Raw genomic sequence first — 21529 nt, forward strand, 5'->3', positions numbered from 1 at the left:
CTGATTTGACACTGCCAAGATAAAAAAGTTCCATTAATGTATTTTTTCTTTCTCAGAAATAGTAGTCACAACTTTTATTCCAGCTTGCTTCAACCAAATCCACATCAGCTGTAAAGCCAGAATTATAGAAACAAACAGCAGGGCCACTCAGTTTATCCACAGAACAATTCTATACACAAATTATTTGGTTTGACCATGCCAAGATAAAAAAAAAAAAAAAAGATTACATTGGTCACATTAATGTATTTTATTGAAGTGCAACACCAGACAGCAGGACCAATCATTTTAATAATAGACAGCCTCAGTTCAACAAATGCATGTTGTAAATAACTAAGATTACTAACTCCTCAGTGATTCAGAATTGCATTTTCTGAATGATAGATACATGAAACTTTACTGTCTGGCATTACTAACTGTAATCCTTATTATTTAACAGAAAATCAAAAATATTTACGAGGGACAGAGCAAAAATATAAGGCAGGTTTGTGCAGGGGGGTGCCTAAATCTACCACTGTTAATGTGGTAAAGTTCAGTAACAGTCTTTCTTCTGTAAAAGCACTGACAGCTGGTGTATCCCAGGGTTCTGTATTTGTTGTGATCCTGTTTTGCCTCTTTGTAAATGAAATGTGACAACACTGCAATGGCCCTCCTATTGTTCAAAGTACTGACAATCCTTTTTAGTGTACTCTTGCATCTCCCTCACAGAGTGGCACCACACTGCAATCATCCTTTCAACCCTTTGAAATCAACACTATTCTATGTGCTAGCAAGAAGTTTTGCAACCATGAATGAGGGAATTTTTCTAGGCTTTCTACTTCATGAGGCAATGTCATTCTCTATGCAGATCCCTTTGCACTCGTTGAGAGTTGGTATCTTTTGTGTTTCTTCACTCCCGTGTCTAAAAGTACAGTTATCAGTGCAGTTCTTTATTGTTTCTGTAAAACAGTTGCATCCTGCTTAATCCTAGCTAAACAGACATCAGTAAACTCAGCTCTGTATACGATAGACATTCAAGATTCATCCTGGGAGTAGAGTGTGTTTCCCATCAGTATACTGTTTTGCAACAGCTTGATTGGCTGACCCAACTGACAGGCTGATCTGTACTCAGTTATTCCATGCCCATGCCTTTCTCCAGTGAGATGCTCCTGTTACTTTGTCTAACCTCCTCAATTGGTAATCCCTCCCCCTTGGAGTTTATGCAGTTCCAACACCTTTCTTTTTTGCATCATAATCCATACATACCTTGTGGAATTCTTTACCGGAAAACTGAATTCCTCCTTCACCTATAAAATTTCTTTATGAGTTCACATCATGATACCAAATGCATACTAAAATTGCCAAAAGCCTAGCTCTGGGGAATAGAAGGATAAAGCCATAAAGCTCTGTCTATGACACAGATAATCTGAGTCTGACTACTGGCTCAAATGCTGAAGGATCCAGCTAGAGGAGGACAGGAGTGAGCTGCTGACACTGGCTTGCCTCTCCTGGGGGAAGTAGTGGAAGGGGTTCCCAGTCTGCCATTCAGCCACCAGGATGTGAAGACTCAAAGGCAATCAAAAAGCACAAAGATGGGGAGACATAGGCTTGTTGCTAACAAGCCATTGATAGTAGTCTTACTAGTACATGCAGTGAGCAGGACATAATGGATGCTCACCTCAGTCACCCAGTGGTGGAGATTTGGCCATTAGAAATGCCCCAGTAACCAGCATCTGCAAATACAGGCAAAGCTACAAACCATTCAATGTCTGCTTGTACAATAACTTCTCTGAATACCTCTCATGATCCCTTCCCCTGTGTTAGGGCTTCCCTAATATCATGGAAATAAATGGACTCAAAACTAGAAGTTGAAGGCTTGACAGTCAACTGGTATGGAGGAATGACTCCTTGAAGAAAAAAAATGCTAAGCAGAATGACACCTAGCCACTGCATCCACTGGGTCTATATTATTTTATTGAATGGCCATTCATCAAAAACCTATTTAGCGAAGCTGCTCTTCATCGAATGTCAAATTTTAACTAGGGCAAACCAGCAGTTGGCTACCATCTGGAATTTGCCCTTTTCCACACTATAGTGCATTTTGGAGTTGGTATATTTAGTTAGGGGGGTGTGGGGGGCATAGCCCCCCACATTGGGGGTGTGGGGGCATAGCTCCCTACCTTGGCAGGTTTTACATTTTATTTGTTTATTTTTTTTTGCATTGCTCAGTTGGCCAACCAATTGTTTGCCCTACTTAAAATGTGCCGTTCGATGAACAGCAGCTTCACTAAATAGGTGTTCAATGAATGGTTGGATAGCCATTCAACAAATTGATATAGACCTGCACCCAACATATTATGCTAAATATTTCATATGCTATATATTTCATGCCCTTTTTGGACTCTATAAGACAGTGAGTAATGACTTGTGCTTGTAAATTATGACCTGGATAACTGCCTGTTCATGTTCTAATGATGTTAAGAATTGTACCATTGGTACTAATATTTTTGTGATTGTTCTATTTGGAAACTTTGACCCCCAGGTCTCCCCTGAAAATGTGCCATGTGCTCAGTGGGACACTTATTTTGCAAAGTTCTGATAGAGAGATAGACACATAAATAGATAGATAGATAGATAGATAGATAGATAGATAGATAGATAGATAGATAGATAGATAGATAGATGGATGTAAGTCTCTTTTTGGCTAGAGCATGCCATAAGGGCAAGATTACATACAAAATATGTGGACAGCCAGCATGTTTTTGACACAGTGGAAGAAAGCATGTTACCCAGTCAAAATCTATGAAAACACAGGGAAACGCATACACTTCCATAGGGACAGCAGCCAGAAATAAGGATTAAACACTAGACACTAAAGGTGTGAGGTAGAGATTTTAACCCCTGAGTTACTGTGCAGTCCATGAAATATGTTTCAGTCATGGTTTCAGTAGACAAAAGTATAAACATTGGCAGTACTTCAGCTGGTTAGTTTTTATCTATGACATGGGAATTTTTATTCCGGTAATAGATACTCAGGTTGCTATATGAAATGATCACATTACACAACGTTTTATTTTTAGAGTGTTGAGGCATGATCTCAACCTGGTCTGTGACATCAATAGGACTTGTTGGCAGGACAGATTTGTGTCCTAGAGACTCCCACTTTTGTGGAATAGATCCCCTCTTCACGTAAAGCAGAGTACCTCATTTACACTTTTTAAGCGCAACCTGGATAACTGGATGGGGAACAGAAAATACACCCCTGGGATTCCACCTATGTCCCTGCTGGTCAGTGGCATAGGGTGCTGACTTGTTGGAACATGGGCTAAATTCTTGGATAGGCTTCTAAGGGCCTCAGGGCCAATAGCCTAGTAACTTCCTATGATCCTATGGAGTTATGCATAGTACAATCTTTCATAGAACAGTGTTCCATGCACATATCACATTGTTATCATTTGTGGGCATATACACAGCATAAAAGTCTGGCATTAGCATTACTGTGCACTGATAATTATTCAAGAATCTCAACAAGTGAGTTTGGTGGTCATGTCAATAACATTTACCATAAAATTGTTGGAAAAGTTCCAAAACTGGATAATTCACTCAAATCTATTTGAATTTTTCACAGACAATTTAACTGCTTAATTACCTAAGCTAAATGCAGCAAATTCTGAGACCCTAATATACATTACAAAAAAAAAAAAAGAATCTAGGATTATAACTTGAGATACTCTTAACTGGCCTACTAAAGTAAGAATCTTACAGTGCACCTAGACATTGTATATTAAACTTAAACCATGGATCCATCCATCTACAACCCCTTATTCTCATTTTGCACATGCGGTTGGAGTGCCACATAAAAGTAACAATCATCTACAACTAATGTTTACACCACTGGGTGGCTAGCCATAGCTATTCTGTCACAATTAAAAGCATCTTCTATGACTGGTTAAAAGATAAATAAATACATTCACAAAAAGAATTATGAAGCAAAAAAGAGACTAATATTTGAGCTTTCGGCCCACCAGTATTATACTAACAGTAAGCTCAGCAACAACTGGTTAAGAAAAAAAATCAGTCTAAGCACATAAACCATAATAGATCCACTTACTATCAGCTGTGCAGTCAATGAGCCCAGTGCTATTAAATCTTAGGTAATGCACTGTGGTATAAACAGAACTGTGAGGATACTCTGTATATAGGTAGCTATATATGTACATGAGCATGCACATGCACAAAACATCTCCTTCACATATGCAATGCTTAGTCTCAGTTATACCTCTCAATTGTCCATTATTTTGTCTCACATCTTTGTACTGTCCTTCAAAAATGTTTTGATTTTCTGGTAAATCACTGAGGATTACAGTCAGTCAATAATTTCAGACATTAGAGTTTCATACCTATTCTCCAGAAAATGCATGTTGATGCAAAGCCTGTTACTCTTCTAACTTATAAAGTGAATTAGAGCAATAATTAAAAGCTGTCCCTGATTTTGAGCTTTTGTCTTCGAGTCCTGAGGAAAGACGTTCAGAGGTATGGTCTCAGTTATACAATCAATGGCAATATTTTGTAATAATTTGTCATTTATAATAGTAATGTGCTTTAGCAGGGTATATGTAACCTAGATATTTACCCATTAGTTTGGTCTAGCAGGTTGCACCCTCTTGACCAAATAATACCTTCACTTTGGGTACAGTATAACTTAGCCACACCCTGCTGTAGGGTATTCTTTTATTATGCTCTAATCCTAAATTTTTGATTATTTATTTACTTACAATTTGATTACCGGGGAAGTCCACTGGGCTGAATTGACCCATTTTCAGTGGATGCCCAGGGAGAAAAGCTCCAAGATGCATTATACAATTTAGATACAAATGATAGTTAATATTAAAGATCTTATGTAGAATAGTTACTCATAAATGCATTCAATATCATGCATAGTTAAATTAATTAAGCTTGAAGGTAGGGATCACACAGTTTCATTTGAGGAAAACAGATATGGGTTAGGTGTGGAAACAGTTTACATACAAACCTTTTAAGAAAATGCAAATACGCTTTACATACACACATCAACAGTAGAATGCTATTTACAATATTTACAAGGTTGGGCTGTGTGAGGGTAACTGTAGGAGGTGAGAGCTTAGAGAGCAGCTATGGAAATTGTTGAGAGCTTAGATAGGCTCATAGGAAGATAACTATGAAAGTTGTAGAGCTTGAGAACCAGAGCGAGATCCCCCTTGGATTAGGTTGGGTGAATGCAGGTACATTTCCATTTAGTGGGCAGGTGTTTGAATAGTTGGGTTTTGAATTTTTCTGAGTTTGGTATGGTTCTTAGTGTGGAGGGAAGGGAATTCCATTCTTTGCCTAGTGAAAAAGATAGCAGAAGTTGTCCAGCAGGACGTTTAGGTTTATGGATAGTAATTAAGTTCTGATTTTCAGATCTGAGAACTCTGTTGGGTGTATAAGGGGGAAGGATGTTAGTTAGAGCGGGACATTTTGTTGGGTGAAATATGAGTCTATGTGCAGTAGTGAGTTGGAGATAGTCTAGGTAGTTTGGGAGTTCAAGCCAATTCAGGGATTGTAGGGTTAGGCAGTGATGGGTGGTATTTGTAGATTTAGAGGCAAATTTAGAGATTTTGTTGTAGCAGTTTTCTTGTTTAGGGGTGATAGAGGAGGACAGGTTGGTTAGGAGAGGGGCTCCATATAATAAGGAAGGAAGAAGATAAGTCGAGGCCAGAGTTTGCCTGGTAGAGTTGGAGAGAAAGTGATTATTCCTATGTAGCATACCTAGCTTTTGGTGGGTTTTCTTAATATTTTGTTGAATATGAATATCAAACTTGAGGTATTCATCTGCAGTAATGCCAAGTAGTGTGGCAGTGGGGCCTACTTCTATAGGTGAGTTGGTTTGACTATAGACTTTGGAGTTGTTTTTATCGTAGGAGAGGGTCTTTGTGGGAGGGAATAGTAGAATCTTTGATTTATTTGCATTGAGAGAGAGGTGGGTTTGGCGCATCCCATTTTCAGTTGTTGAGAAGGCAGTTTGGGTTTTAGTCAGCAATTCAGAGAGGTTTGAGGCAGAGCAGACTAAGGTAGAATCATTTGCGTATTGAATGATTTTAGCATCAGGAATAGCAGTGTGAAAGTTATTGATGAAGATGTTAAAAAGCATTGGACCAAGGATGGATCCCTGTGGTACGCCAATTGGGGTAGGTAGGAAGGAAGAGATGGAGTTCTTCCATTTGACTGCCTGTGATCTGTCTGATAGATAGCTGGAGAACCAGGATAAAGCATTATGTGAGAGATTAAGGTTTGAGTGATGACAGAGAAGGTGCTTGTGGGAAACAGTATCAAAGGTTTTAGACAGATCAAGTAAAACAGTAGAAACTAAGTGGCCAGAATCTCGGGCTTGATTGACAGTTTCTAGAGCGGTTATTGTGCTATGGCCTGGACAGAAGTCATGCTGGGTAGGAGTGAGAAGATTGTTTTGGGTCAGGAAAGGCATAAATTGGAGGTGAAAGCATTTTTCTAGGATTTTGGAGATTCGTGAGAGCAAAGCAATGGGGCAAAAGTTTGAGATGCTGGTATTTTTGCCTCCTTTATGAAGAGGAAGAATATAAGCTAAGCACCAGAGTTTGGGGACGTATGATTCTTTTATGGATCGATTGATAATGATGCTGATTGGGAGTGCAATGCCATCAGCAGCACATTTTAGGAAGGAAGAGGGAATATTGTCTGAAGCGTTAGAGCAAGGTTTAAGTTTGGACAAAAGTTTTTTTATAAAGTTGGAGATGGGTTTGAGTTCAAAAAGATGAGGTGAGTTAGAAGGGGAGAGTGTAGAGCAGTTGGGTTATTATTGGGAAATGTCTTGGTGAGGGTAGTGTCTATAAAAAATTAGTTAAATTCAGAGCCTATTTCGAGATCAGATTTACTTGGGTCAGGACAGGGATTATTCTTGGAGCCTGGATTGAGGAGTGAGTTTACAGAGTTCCAGAATTTTGGGGGTCTTTTTTATTGTTATTGGACTGAAGTTTGATATAGTAGGATTTTTTGTCTTTGGTGATTAGTCGTTTTGCATGGTTATGGAGCTGTTTATATTGGAGCAAGATATTGTCCAGTTTATTGTTTTGGTAAAGCTTCCATAGTTTGTCTCTGTGGTGCATAATCTGTTTTGTCTCTTTGGATAGCCAAGGAGCAGTTTTAGTTTTTATCCTTTTGTTTCTTAGTGGGACTAGTGAGTTTAAAGTATCAAGGAAGACAGAGTTGAAGTATTCTATAGCCTTGTCAAGAGGAAGGATGTTTAGAATTTGCCAGCTCATTTGTTTGAAAGTATTTGAGAAAGTAGTTGAGCTGAAGCTACTGAGGTTACGAGTTTGAATGTACTGATGCTGGTGTGGGGAGGAACTAGTTGAGCGATGCATGAAGGCTGGGAGGTGGTCGCTAAAGGTATCAGGAATTGTGCCAGAATTGGTTATTTTATTTGGATCTGAGACTAGGATCCAATATATAAGAACACTAGAGGTGAGTATGGCAGAAAAAGTATCAGCAAAGAGCAGTTTAAAGGCTGTAGATGGAAGGTATGAGCTAAATATTTCCAGCCAGAAAAAGAAGGCTGCCTTTACAGAGGGTGGTTTAGCAGGGGGGAGAAGATATTTACAGTCTAAGGATATTAACTCATAACCAACTGTTTGTGAAAAAATAAAACTTGTTGGGATTATAAAGAATATCTGGGATTTATTTTGGTAGATGCTGCCACCTAATGATAGAAGGAGATAGCAAACAGCAGGGATAGTTGGACCAGTCTTAGGTTTAAATGTATTCGAGGGTAATGATAACAGGAGGGGGAGAGGGCAAATGGTCTGCGGTAGGCTACACACACCGGAGGGCAGATTAACTCTATAGATAGTACATCAAGTCTACATTTAATTAGTGTTAAGCAACATACATTTACTCAATCTTGTTGGGGGGGGGGGCTTCTCAGTAGTATTTACTAAGTACTAGGCAAGCTGGCCAATTCAGGGTGACTTCAGGTGATGGCCTTAGGTATTCCTTTTGCATTTAAAGCAGGGAGGAAGCACCCTGGATGGATTAATTTACACAATCTTGCTAGGGGGGGGGTCTTCTCAGTAGTATTTTTCTAAGTACCAGGCAAGCTGGCTAATTCAGGGTGTCTTCAGTTGATGGCCTTAGGTATTCCTTTTGCATTTAAAGCAGGGAGAGAGCACCCGGGATGGATTAATTTACACAATCTTGTTGGGGGGGGGGGTCTTCTCAGTAGTATTTTTCTAAGTACCAGGCAAGCTGGTGTATTCAGGGTGTCTTCAGGTGATGGTCGGAGGTATTCCTTTTGCGCTTAAAGCAGGGAAGGAGAACCCGGGATGGATTAATTTACACAATCTTGTTGGGGGAGGGTCTTCTTAGTGGTATTTTTCTAAGTACCAGGCACGCTGGCCAATTCAGGGTGTCTTCAGGTGATGGCCGGGGGTATTCCTTTTGCATTTAAAGCAGGGAGAGAGCACCCGCGATGGATTAATTTACACAATTTTGTTGGGGGGGGTCTTCTCAGTAGTATTTTTCTAAGTACCAGGCAGGCTGGCCAGTTCAGGGTGTCTTCAGGTGATGGCCGGAGGTATTCCTTTTGCTTTTAAAGCAGGGAGGGAGCACCCGGGATGGATTACGGGAGGCGAAAACAAGCAGCCTAAACCACAGGACCAGCACAGAGGAGCTGTAGATGCTGAGGACAGAATTTAAAAATAGGGGATACCTCTCAGTGGCTCAAAAAGAGAAGAGAATAGAATTAGCCTGCAGTTTCATTTGTGATTAAGCTAGTCCCCCAAGGTGGTGGGGCACTCCTTTTAATAAAGAATGATGTCAATATTTTCCTACACTTATAGTCAGATGTAACTGCCCCCTCTGACATAGGCCTAGACTAGATATTAGTCTAAATTAGGCTTGGCAGCCATACCAAAATTAAATGTTGCTTTCATCTACATCCTCCGCATTCTTCCATAACCTTGGTGGAAACTGCAATAAACCATATTCTCCAAGGATCATAAACTAATAACAGCTGGTGATCTTAATCTTGAATGGAATGGTCACTATAAGAACAAACTAAACAGACATGCCACCTCTTATAACCTTAATCAGCTTGTCTCTGAAGGCACCAGACCTAATCCTTATAATGGTAATTTTACTTTACTTGATAATCTTTTAGTAAACATTCCATATGTTCATAGGTGATTACCAGGCTTATTACCCAAGTGGGCTTTTTTAAGCCTAACCATGCTTCACAAATGTATTGGACCAAGTACCCTAGGATTATTTTAAGGGGTATATGTTGTTTTGATCATGGGTGGTCATGCATTTACAAGCTGCCTCTGTCTAATGGAGACATAGGTGCCAGATCAAGGGTAAACTTCCAGTTCCCCATCCACTTGTCTATGTTAGGCTCAAACTGGGAGAAGAACTCCTGCTTCACATGAATGGGAAGTCTGTTCCAGAGAAGGGGTAGACTCTGAGACAAATACTTGTCCCTTCAACATGTCAGAGTTATGTTGCAGATAAGATTCTGGTCCCTAGATTGGGTAATTCTGATGTTGTTTGTTTTGCAGATATGCAACATGTCCATCACAATGTTTTGTAGGCTAAGCATAGATCACCTCTCAGCAGTCTGTAAGAGAATGAGTACAGAGATAGGGCTTTAGGGCAATCCATGTAGGACATGTTGTTTATGCTCTATATTCTTTTTATGGGAAACCTCTGTGGATGCTCCATTTGCTGTATATGCCTGGTCAGGTACATAACAAAGGAAAAAAGGAGATGTTGTACTCAGTGGTTGGTCTGATGAGGGCTGCATAAAGTGGAAAAATGCCACTGTTGGATCTATATGTCATAACGTTGCTTATAAGTTGTGCAACACAGAATGATTTCCTTACTACTGTAGGCACATGATGGTTAAAAGCCAAATTACAGTCTACATGTGTTCCCAAATCCATGACCACTGGCTCTATTCTTAGGGGTGTATTATCAATGTGGCAGTTTCCAGGGGTAGCTGTCTTCCCAAAGAATACTTTTCTTGTCATTGAGTTTTAGATCATGGCTGTGGCACTAGTTATTGTTCTGTATCAGGCCTTCTTGGAAAGTATTTTTGATTTTGAGGGATTCTATTAATGTGCCTAGTTTGCAATCATCTGCAAACATGGCTAGCCAAAGTCCCTTGATGTTGGCCTTGACATCAAAAAAGTAGATGCCAAAAACGAATGGTCCCAGCACTAAGCCTTGACATTTTTCTCTAGTAACAGGCCTTTTTGTGGAAGTAAATTCCCTTATCCTAACTTCTTGGGTCCTATCTTTGAGCCAACTGACTATCCAGTGAGTGACACAGGGGGTCTGTGCCTAATTTTTTGTGTTTGTCTACAATGCCCGAGTTGGGTATTGTGGCTAATGCTTTGGCCAGGTCAAGATAGGTAGGCAATATGAACATTAAGCCCTCATCCATTACTTTGGTGACCTTCTTGAAGTGAAGTCCACCAGTTGAGTAGGCATGTCCCACCTTGATGAAACCAAAGGTTGTATCCAGTGTCCAAAGGTTTCCTATGTCATTGTTTATCATTTCCATGATAACTGTTTGCATGTTTTTGTATAGAGACTAGTCAGATGTATGAATCTGTAGTTACTTGGGTCCATAGATGGTCTGCCCTTGTGAAGAGGGATGACAGCTGCAGTCCTCCATTTACTTGGCACAAACCCTTTCTGGAGGCTACGGTTAGTGATTGTTGTCATCATGGTAGGTTATGTTTCATGCTGAGAACCAAGGAATGGAGTAAGCCCAGAAGTATACCAAAAAACAAAAACACTGGACCAAAACCAAAAGGCACAAAGCACAAGCAGGAAGCTCCTGGATACTGTAAAATCAGACTCCTTTATTAACGCCACAACAAGGTTAAAAACACAAGCGTTTTCGTCCGAGTATCACCCAGACATCTTCAGATAAAACAAACAGTATCCCAGCATAGAATCACTTCATATAACCTCAATTAATCAATTAATTAAGATAATAATGTGTACTTAAAGGCATAATAAACCCAAGCAGTAAGCAGCATAATAAATACATTTTAAATACATTTAACGCATGTAAATAAATAAATATACTGTTAAAAAATGTGTTTAAACACATATTATTCAAAAGGTAAAAATACATAGATTATGATAAAACATAAATATTAAATGTTAAAATGTTCCTATTAATCTAATGTAATTCTTGTATAGAATATGACACAGGAATAAAGTGACAAAAATAAATCAGAGTTTGGCTGACCTAAGTTTTAACAAGGGAACCAAGGAAATGTTATTGTTAGCTTCAAGTACAGTTTGCCAAAATGTTTCTCTGTATTCCAACTTGGATTCCCAGGGTCCACCCCTCAAATCCTTAGGTACAATTTCAATTACAAAGAAGGAAAATGTGGCCTTAGTACATGTCAATGTATGCCTAAACAGTGCATTGCTGTTATTTCTTTTATTAATATTATTGACATGTTCATAAATCTTTAATTTTAATTGTCTTTCTATTTTTCCAGCATAGAAACCTTCACAAGCACCACAGGTAGCTGTATAAACCAGACCCTGGGAATTACAGTTGGAATACATGAATGCTTTGAGTACTTCCTGTCTAGCAGTAACCAAAACCTGTTCTTTCTGTGCAATATAAATGCACTGTGAACATGCCCCACATTTAAAAGTACCTTTCCTTTTGTTAGAATACACTTGGTAATTATTAACATGTTCCAATAAACTTTAAATATTGTCACCTCTCCTAAAAACAACCTTAACAAATTTGTCCTTCAAATAGGAAGGTCCATAAGTTCTGAAAACTTATTCCATTCTTTTTCCACTATGTTTTTAATCTTGTATGCATTGGCACTGAAACTAGTGACAAATGCTTTACCATAACCTAAATTGTCTACAACTGTAGCTTTCTTGTTATTAAAGCTATCACCTATACCCAAAACTGGACAATATTTGTCCTTCCTGCCTTGGGTAACTTCCTTTCTAATACTAGAAATAAGATCCCTTGGGTACCTTTGATCCAGAAACATACCTTCCAGTTTAACACATTCATTTTCATAGTCCTCATCCAGGGATGTCATCCGACATATACATACATACTGTCCCTTGACAACCCTTTTTTTTTGAAACTGTGGATGTGAACTAGTGAAACTAATATATGTATTGGGAAACGTAGGTTTTTTGTACACTGTAGACTTAAAACCCTGTTCAGTTGTATAAATAGAAACATCTAAATAATTAACATTTTGAGTAGTAACTTGGCATGTAAACTTAAAAAAGTGGTGGTGTAATTTAAGTACTGAATAAATTCATCCAGCTGTTCAAGACTACTTACCTAGAAATCATCAAGGTATCGGGCATGCAAAGTCCAAAACTTTGAGTAAATGCTGTCATGTACATATTTTTCTTCCCATACTGACAGAATAATATCCACGTATGTCAGGTTCATGTTTCATGCTATTATGGAGGCAATTTGGGATATTATTGGGGCCCATTGATGAAGTGTTTTTGGCATTGGACAGTACATTGTAGACCTGCTCCCTAGTATCAGTTGGAGGAGTTATGATTGAGAGTTTTCCTGAAGGTATCTGGGGGGAGTTAAAATTGGAGTTAAATTTGTCATCCAGTAGATTTGCTATATCTTCTGGCTCAGTATGTTTACAATAAGTTCAACACATTGTTGTGTATTGTCTTTGAGGTTGCAGACATAGCTGAAGAACAAGCTTCTTCAGGCTAAACTTGGCAACAAACAAACGTCTTCAGCCAAGGTATTACATAACTCTGTAGGTGACCTCTGTCCCACTTTCTCCTCCTGATCCTTTAAAAAAAAATTGCACCTGCGCCAAGTTGACTTATTCAGAAACATCTCAGATTCATCATCTGATAAGCAATGGCTAAGTTTTAGAATACAGACTGGAGCACGTTTTTACAATTGCACTGACTTGACAATTGCTCTTTCTACATTCTATAATTTACTCATCCCAATACAGGCTAAATTATATCCTCTTATCAAACTCTGCAGACATGGGAAACACAACCATTTAATCATAGGAAAAAAGGCACCTGATCCTAGTGGCCATCTACACCTTGCTAGTGCCTATTCTTAAACCTTACCTCTTTATTCAAATATGGCTAAGCTAACCAAGCCAGGGGTGAATTTGTGAATACCCATCCAGTCATTTTGTTCTAATTTGAAGGAATACACTCTATTACATTGCTTAATTTGCAGTGAAAGCCTATTCTAGAGGTGGTAAAGGCATTACATAATAAATATTCTCTCTCAACCATGTTCTGTTTATTTGCTTATATAGATTTTAGATCCCTGGTCCAAGTATAAATGAGATTGTTTGATTTATGGAGATGCAAAACTTTCTGGACTACTGGTCCCTAATGGCATGGGAGACAAGGCACATATCACCCTCTCATGAGTCTATAGAATACTGAAAACTGAATGTGGGTGAAGCATAGCTGGCCCAAAGCAGTATGGATGCCTAATCCATTTTCTCACTCCTACCTGAGACTATTTTTGTACTTGGGCAGATTTAAAACTCCACATGGATGTACTAACCATGGATTTGGCAACTTCTACTGTTAATAATAGCATCCCACAACTGGCACTCCTTAAAAGTGTCCCGGATGAAGAGAATTCACTCCTATTTTTTGAACATTTCTCTCTAGTGTCTTCAGAAGTAGCATCCCTGCATATGAACCAGCAGTCAAGGCTAGTGCAACTACAATCAAGGGTAAGACAGTTGAATGACCTGATTTCTGTGCTCCACTCAAAAGTGGGATGTATTATTGGAATATTTACTGCTGTGCTCTAATAAGCTCAGTGATGTTTAAAACCACAATAGATGGGCTAATGACTATGTAAGCATTGTTGGCATACGTAAGTTTGTTTAAGACAGTCATCTTTGATATTTTATGGCCCATGTACTAAAGTTATCCAAATCCTTCCCTAACTCAAACATGCTATAGAAAGATTCAGTTGAGATGAGGAAAAAAGTACTGTACAAACCATCATGTCCTAGCAGCTCTACAGTCTGCCAGAACAAAACAGATGTAAAGTTCTCCAATGGCAAAAAGTATAGTGTATTTTTGGGCAGGCTGTTCTAAAAATTGTACTCTTTGCGACAAGACGTTGCTATAGTGGGCTATGCTTCTGAGAGTCTGTAATCTACCCAACTGTCTTAGTCACTGAATGGGAAATCAAACGCATCCTGCTGCAAGATGTAGCTGAAGTGGGCAAGTTTATGAAAGATGTTAAGTGTCAGATGCAACATGTGGAGGATGAGGAAAGCAATGGATATTTGTCAGAGAGGGAGATGGAATAGGAGGTTTTATGTAAAAAGAGACAGCACCTGTGATCTCATACAGAGTCACAGTAGCAAGTAAATTCAGGATTCCTAGGAAACTTTCAAATTCTTCACCCTTTGTACTTACTTAAGCACAGGATTATAGGTCTCCCTCTGGAATTCCAATTTTTACTTCATTAAAGCACCCACAGGGAATGGATAGAAAGGTACATACATCTCCTGTGACTGCAACTAGTACAGGACCTCACCCATACTAGTGATGTAAGGAGAAGGGTGGAGGCAGACAGTAGGACCTATGGGAGGGAGTCATAAAAACTTTGTCTTCCTTGAATACACCACAAGGTCCCACTCCTGCTAACAGCAAACTTTGTCAGAGCTTTTATCAGATGCCACAGACTCAGCTGATGATCATTGCTGGAATCAGGAAGGTCTCCAGCAGCTGGACAAGAGTATTCCTTTTTTTTTTTCAAAACAGGTTTATTGTTTTAACATACAAGAGAAATATCATAACAATTTTATACAAGTAATTAAAAATAGATATGATTATAACATTCAACAAAACAACTAAAGTATTTACAAAGACATCCACTACAATCAGATCAATTAATTAAACTAAAATACCATGCTATTGAAATTAGGATTTTTTTAACAAATTTTGTAAATTATCCCATACAATATAATAAAATGTTTTTCTAGTTGTTCTTGACCTAATTGTGTTTATTTCCATATGGCACACTATATTCATAACATTTTTAAATTCATTGAATGAAGGAGGTGTATCTGAAATCCATTTTCTGGTTATTATTTTCCTAGCCACTGCTAGAATAGACCATAACAAGGGAAGCTTAACCTTTTTAACACTTTGGGGTACAGGTGTGTTGAATAATATAAGAGATTTAGAAATAATGAAATTATCTGTAAAAAGAGCCTGCAAAAATTCATTAATTGACTTCCAGTATTCTTTCAATTTTATACAGTCATAAAACATATGAGCCCAGTCAGCATTAATTTCTACATTACATCTCTTACATAGATTATCTTTATTATTTATTTTATTCATCATCAAAGGTGTATAAAAGATCTATGTAAAAATTTCCATGTATAAAGTCTCCAGACAATGGAAGACGTAGTTCTATAGGCAGATTCCAATATATATTGTTTATCTTGTTGATTTGGTGGGTCCCCATTAATAGAAGTGAAATAATTCCAATATGTATCTATACTGTAAAAAGTTTCTTGTCTGATAATTTTATGTATGTATGAAAGTTTACCTTTATCAGAAACTTTATGTTGTAAATTTAATATCAAGTAATCAATCAGTGTTGGAATAGATTCTTTAACTGTTATAGACATTAGATCTATTTTATTAATGAGATGTTGTCTAAAGGTCTGAACCTCTAACCAGCAAGTTTCTCTTAGATCAAATTCTTGTTTTAAGAAATCTAGATTTTTAACTTTATGATCAGATATCAACTGATACCAGTACTTTAGATCATTATCTATAGCTAAATGAGTTCCTTCAGAAGTAGATGACAAAAGCATACCCTGAGTGTACATTATAGGGAATATAATAAAATTCCATTCCCTATACTTAGGGTGCATGAATATAAAGTTACGATAGCTAATAATAATATTTAATGGGTAACAAACCATATGTTTAGGTGTAATAGGTGAAGTACAAAATTCCTTTAGTAACCATAACATGGAGTTATTTACAATCATATTTTTATGTGTTAAGAAGATTTTCATGAAGTGCATACTAATTAGCTCCCAATAATCTTTCTATTTTGCGACATATGACTGATCTATTAATAAAGTAATAACTTTTACAATAGAAGAGATAGTATATAAATTAAAGTCTGGAAAAGAAATACCCCCTTGAGACCAGCTATTAGTATGTTTCTTTAATGCAATCCTAGGTCTATTAGGTGCCCATAGGAAATTTAACATTAGTGTATTCAGTATCTTGATAATTATTTTTGTAGGCGGAAGTATTATTGATTGTATTAAGTATAAAATCTTGGGGAATATTATCATTTTAATAATTATAAGTCTCTCCTCCATAGTAAAAAACATATTATTCCAGGTGTTAGAAAGATTTTGTATATTAAGAAAACAGGTATTATAATTATTATATATAATAGATTTAATATCTTTAGATAGTATTATACCTAAATAAGTTATCTGACCTGAATTGGGTACATATTTAGTAAAATCACTAATGAGAATATTTTTTCGTGTATATATAGGTAGTATTTTAGTTTTGTCTTCATTGAATATTAAACCAGAAATACTTTTAAAATTCATCATTTTATCAAATAGAGACTGCATAGAAGAATTAGATCCTGCTGATGTAATTAGAACATCATCTGCAAAAAGTTGAATTTTGGATGTTGTATTTTCATCTATTTCAAAACCCTCTATGTCAGTACTGTTTCTGATCAAATTAGCCCAAGGCTCTATTACTAAAGTGAATAATAGTGGAGAAAGTGGACATCCTTGCTTTGTACCTTTAAAAATGGGTATTTTTTGTGAAACATATGTTCCTACCTTAATATAAGCCAATGTTCCTTTGTATAAATGCTCAATTAGATTTACAAATGCATCTGAGAAGTTTGTGCACTTTAGTAAGGTAAACAGATAGTCCCAACTTACTGAATCAAATGCTGAACTTATATCAAGACTAATAAGTGTTAAATCTTTCTTTTTCCTATTTGCAAAATCAATTAATGTTAAAGTTCTTCTTATATTATCAAAAGTATTTCTATTTACAATGAAGCCTGTCTGATCTATATCTATAATGCCGGGGATGATTGTCTTCAATCTATCAGCAAAAATACTCATAAACATTTTATAATCAACATTAAGTAATGAGATGGGCCGATATGAAGTACATCTAGTTGGATCTTTATTAGGTTTTAAAATTGGAGAAATAAATGTATATTGCCAAGATGGGGGGGTTATTAACTCAGTTTGGGCCAAAATAAAAACCTTATGTATTAATGAATATGTACTTTTAGAAAGGATTTTATATATCTCTGGTATAATACCATCATTTGCTTTGTTTGATTTAAGCTTATTTATTTGTGTAATAACCTCTGTATATGAAATACTTTTGTCCAATAGTTTAATCTGTTGTTTATTAAGCTTTTTATTCATGTTTGTGGTTATAAACTCCTTTATTTTATATTTAGGTTCCATGTTAATGTTATTATGGTTAATTTTGTGAAAGTGATTTCTAAATTCATCTAGTATTTCTGGTATACTAGAAACATTCTTCTTTTTCCTTAGAGAAAAGATTTCTTTGATATGGTTTTGTTTATTCAACCTTTTTGTTTTATTTTTAAGTCTATGTAAGTATTTGGGGCTTATTGAATAAGACAGTAACTTGTATTTCTCTAAAGTTATTTTAACTTTATGAGTTAAAATTTTTTTGTATTTCTCATTTAGTTTGTTTATTTCTTCAATAACTTTCTTGTCCATAATATTTTCTTTATTATTATGTTTATAAGAGTCTAATTTATTTTGAATATCTAACAATTCCTTATCCCAAGATTTCCTTTTATTATACCATCTGATACTTTGTCCACATAGATATGATTTTAAGGCATCCCAAACATAGACAATGGAGACTTCAGGAGTATTATTTATGTCTAAAAATGTTTTACTTCTGAAAGTATATATTATTTATAGTCTTTTAGTTGAGTTAAGTATGCTGGTATCCTTTTGATCTGAACATTATGAGTATTTTTTATCATGAATTCAAAAACAATTGAATTATGATCAGATATAGGACATGAAATGATTTTGGAATTAATTAAATCTGTTACCATCTGGTTAGAAATAAAGACCCTATCTATTTTTGAATAAGTTTTGTATCTGTTAGAAAAAAGGTGTATGGTAATGATTTTGAATCTATCTGATTATTAATATCATTCAAATGATAAGAATTAGCAAAATCATTTAAATGTTTTGCATTAGATGTAATTCTTCTTTTTCCTATAGTGGTAGTATCACTTTCATGTAGTATACAATTAAAGTCACCAGCTAAAATAATATCTCCTATAGAGAATGATATGATCTTATCAAGATGATGTTTCACTGTATTAATACCAGTTCCAGGTATCCAATATACATTAATTAAAGTGTAAGTCTTCCCATTCATTTGCATTGTAACCATACAAAACATTCCTTTGTCATCCTGATAAGACTTAATGGTTTTAGGAATGGGCATACTTTTATTCCATAAAATAGCCACTCCTCTTTTTTCTGAGTGTGCTCTGAACTAACCAATACTGTATATTTGTTTGTGGCTAGTTTATCAATATCTTTTTTCAAGAGATGGGTTTCTTGCAGGAAGACTAAGTTGGCCTTATGTAAATTAATGTATCTTATTAGGCTTGCCCTTTTACACGGATTATTCAATCCATTAATGTTTAAAGAAATTCCTTTTAAATATGTCATTTGGCATTTTTAAAACTTAAGAATCTTATGATCAAAATAACAAATAACAACATAAGTAATGTTACATCTCCTCCTTTAGGTGTTCCTTTAAATATAGCTGTATTTATTGAATCTCTTATGGGATTTTGCATAGGATTCAATTTTGTTTGTAGTGACAATGAGTGTACAAATATATTGTGGATGTCAAAACTATGTACATATAACAATGAACAAGTGAAAATAATGTAAGGATTAAACCTTGCATCCAGCCTGGAGTTAAAAACTCCAATTTAGAGTAGTATTTACCACTCAAGTTAACCCCCTAACCTAAGCAGCAGTACCTCAGCTACCACCTTATCAATTTAATACTGGTTATATTTAACTTAAATTAACAGCTTTCAATTCAATTATCTAGCAAGACAAGACTACACATTTGATAAAACAGCATCATATAAACTAAAATAAACTTTTTTTATAACTATTCATACTACTATATACATCTATGTAATATAATACACTTGTATTCAAATAGCATTCAAATAATCTTGATATTAGGAACCAAGAGGAGAGAGAGAAATAAAAGACATGAAAGAGGGAGAGAGAGTGAAAGAAAGAGAGAGAGAAAAAAAGGAAGGCATATTTACATATTAATTTATTCAAAGTATGTAAAAATAAGTTCTAACATTCATTTAAATCAAAAACTTTGGCTAATATGGTTCAGACATTACATACATTAAGATGCATCTATTTTCTGTCATGTAAATGCAGTCAACAGCTTCCAAAAAAAAACTTGAATTGCTTGTATATGAGCATTTTACTCATACTCATTATTGTCAATAGAATAAAATATTATATTTATAGAAATTGTTATAAATCATACTGCATAGTTATGCAAATTCTCAGAAACACTTGCATTATTGTAAAAAAAGCCATCAGTATTTTGTATGTCTATACTACTGCTTTAAAATATATCACATGACAATTTCTTCCAGAATAGAGTTATAAAGTTATTTATGCTTGTCAATCAGATGAATTAAATGAGTTATAGTAATGTATATGTTTGGAACATAAGTTTTTAACACAGATTAGTATGCTGCAGTCAAGTAGATTTTCAAAAACACTTGAATAAATGTTTCATTTTCTTTGCCTTCTAAAATAAGACATTTACTTACTACAAGAAACTGCATCATTTAAAATCATTATAACTGACATATTTTATGAATTATAACATAGATATTTAAGTAATTATATAAAATAACTCACATTTAAATGTTAAAGAGTTCATTTTCCTTCACATAGTCGCATTTGCATCAATTCTACTTCCTGGTAGAGTGTTCTTCCTGAATCTGTGATGTGTCAGTGTGATATCTGGGTCAAAGGTCAAATTGACTGCTTTCAGCTTCTCTGTGAGAATTCTGAGAGTTGAAGCTTTAAAACAACTCGAGGACACTGTTCATGAGGTAGCCCACATCCCAGATTGTCTCCCTTAACATTTTGGCGGGAAACTTGTTAAAAACTAGTGACAAACATTCATTTAGCAGTGTAAATGCATCTAAACATGACAAAACCTTCGCGATGTATTTTACAGATTATTACAGCCTCTATGTAAGTGAAATTAAGCCCAAAGTTATTAATAAGTAATAAAACTCAATATTTTTGTCCCAACTCAATTTTTATGCAAATCTTATTATTTACTGTGTCTATATGATCAAAAGCATTTCTATATATTAATATGAAAAAAATAAAGAGAAAGAATAAAGAAAAGAAAAAGAGAGTAGAAAATAAAAGAGTGTAAAGCAGAAATAAAAAATGTAAGAGAAAGCTATAAGAAGTATATACAATGGAATATTACTTACTGTTTATATTAATAGAGTTAAAAATAAAACATATTATTTACTATTATTTAGTTCTAATTATTATTAGTTAAAGCATGACAGATTATTTACAAACAAGCATAGGCAGTATAATCAAGAAAGTATAATTAGGAATAGCATTTGAAGAACATATAAACTTTATGTTATTATTCCATTTATCATATTTTCATTACTCTTCTCTCCCTGCCCTCCCCCACCCTTTACCCACTACATAATCTAAATAGAATGTCATTGTTTAAACAAAGAAAAGAAGAAAAGGAGAAAAAAAAAGGAAAAAAAAGTGTATCAAATTACTGACCTTACTTCTCTTTTTCAGAAAGAGAAACAAATTGAATAATAGCTTGTTATTAGTTCCTCAGATATTTTGACTGATTATGAAACAAAACATTTCTTTGCACACAGAGAATAACTTTGATTAAATCTTTTTCAGAACATTTGTGGCTTTCTGGAAATGCAGGAACTATATTTAAAAAGATTAAAAATGAAGTAAAATGATGAGAGAAAAAAAAAGAAAAAAAAAACATAGAACAAATCATTTGTTTTTTAGTCTCTTCTTCTCTGAAGTCTTCCACGAAGTTTCAGTTGCCAGTCTCTTTAATGAAGGACTAGCCCATTCCATTTCCTCTATTTTATCCAAAATCTTATTTTTTTTGATAAACAGTAAAGCAGAGTCTAAGTCATCAAAAGTTTTAGGGCCATCAGGAAGGAAGATTTTTAGCTTGGCAGGAAACAGAAGGTATGTTTTAAACTGTGCTTTTTTAAGCTCCCTTATTAGTGGCAGAAAAAATTTTCTTTTAGCTGTTACCAAGGAAGAATAGTCATTGTCAAAACTCACAGTTGTCTCATTAATCTTAACAG

The sequence above is a fragment of the Protopterus annectens genome, chromosome 6.part0 (assembly GCF_019279795.1).
Source record: "Protopterus annectens isolate FY-2018-M chromosome 6.part0, PAN1.0, whole genome shotgun sequence".
Taxonomy (NCBI): domain Eukaryota; kingdom Metazoa; phylum Chordata; order Ceratodontiformes; family Protopteridae; genus Protopterus; species Protopterus annectens.